At 40.2% G+C, this 1457-nt stretch overlaps 1 long non-coding RNA gene across 3 annotated transcripts in view; it reads left to right on the plus strand.

Annotated features, from left to right (window-relative positions):
• Positions 1-1457, plus strand: part of LOC127751217 (uncharacterized) — a 23983-nt gene that overhangs the window by 4055 nt on the left and 18471 nt on the right. The window lies entirely within an intron of this gene.

The raw sequence follows: 1457 nt of genomic DNA on the forward strand, positions 1-1457 counted from the left end.
GTGGACAACCCTAACCTCAAAGAAAAGCAGATAGCCGTTTGTCTGCCACGCTCAAAAAGATAGCCCTTTGTCTGCCACGGTCAAAAAGATAGCCGCTTGTGCGTAGGGAGGGTCGGTTTGATTGTCTGTCTCTCTGTCCGCACGATAACTCGAGAACGAATTGAGATAGCGATCTGGGAATTTCACGGTCGTTTTGTACCACAAAAAGACAGATCAAGTTCGAAGATGAGCATTCTAGCGCAAAAATTGACTTTTAAACAAATCAAAAACCAAAGGTTGCAAAATATTTATTTTTTTCAAATATGTTTTTATGGGCTTCTAAGGGGTAACTCGTGAGAGTAGTACCCTTGTCGGACGCAAATTTCGTGCGTTTTGCTCTATATTGTACCGTTTGGGTGCAAGGGGGCATCTCTGGACAAAAATGTGGTGAAAATGACCAAATAGTCTATTAAACCGTAGAAAAGGCTTGATATCAAAAAATTGTGTGTACATTCCTATTCACTCGTCTCGGGTGTCAGCGCCGCAGACCTAGCCATATGTGCGCCAGGCGCGTCGCAGCGTAACAGTTTTTCGTGAGATATCGCGAAGCCTGTTACGCGAGACGTGGTCTGGCGTACATGTAGCTAGTAATAGTAGTAGTACTCACTTTAAAAACTCATTTAAGCTATAGCATGACCAAATCCATCAAAAGACCTTTGCGCATAGAACTTTTTTAACTTAAACTTAACAGTTACATAACTTTGAAAACTTCTGTGCGCACAGTTTTTTGGTAGACTTTTGGCATTCTTTCTATACCTTAAATTAATCCTCAGAGTGCATACCACAACAATTATAGAGTACTTTTCTGATTTTATCTCTTGTTTGGATTTTAACTTGATTAATTCATTAAATTAGGTGATTTATCAATTTTTTCAGTATACTCCCCCCTTAAAAGAACCGCAATGATATAACTTGAATTGTTTTGGAGAGCGTTTTTTTTATTTAATGCGCACCTCTATTTTAAACTTGAAGTAGCTGTTTTTTTGCCCAAATTTTTAAGTTTCAGTCCTGTGTCACCCTTACCGCTTCAAGTGAAAGGTACTGTGAAGCCATGGCAAGCACCACCAGTTTGATGACTGCAGAAATTAATTAAAGCTGAAAACTGCACTTGCCTTTTATTTTATTGTTTTCTAAGCAGAAGAGAGGATCGTTACGGTGCTTCACCCTCCACCGTAACGTTTTGTCCTGATGCCTAAGAAGCAAATTTCGAAGGCCCGCAGGCCCGCCGCGCAGCGTAATTTTACAATACTATGAATTGCGACTTAAAGGTCAACATGCTTGAAGGGAACGGGAGAACGTTACGGTGTGGAACCATGACTACAGCCTACCCTTCTGCTTAGAAACAGCAGAAGAAATGAAAAGGCGCACTTTTACGTCTATATTGATTTTTAAACAGTCATAAAACTATGGTCTTCTTA

Source organism: Frankliniella occidentalis, unplaced genomic scaffold (assembly GCF_000697945.3).
Source record: "Frankliniella occidentalis isolate FOCC.00 unplaced genomic scaffold, Focc_3.1 Scaffold383, whole genome shotgun sequence".
Taxonomy (NCBI): domain Eukaryota; kingdom Metazoa; phylum Arthropoda; class Insecta; order Thysanoptera; family Thripidae; genus Frankliniella; species Frankliniella occidentalis.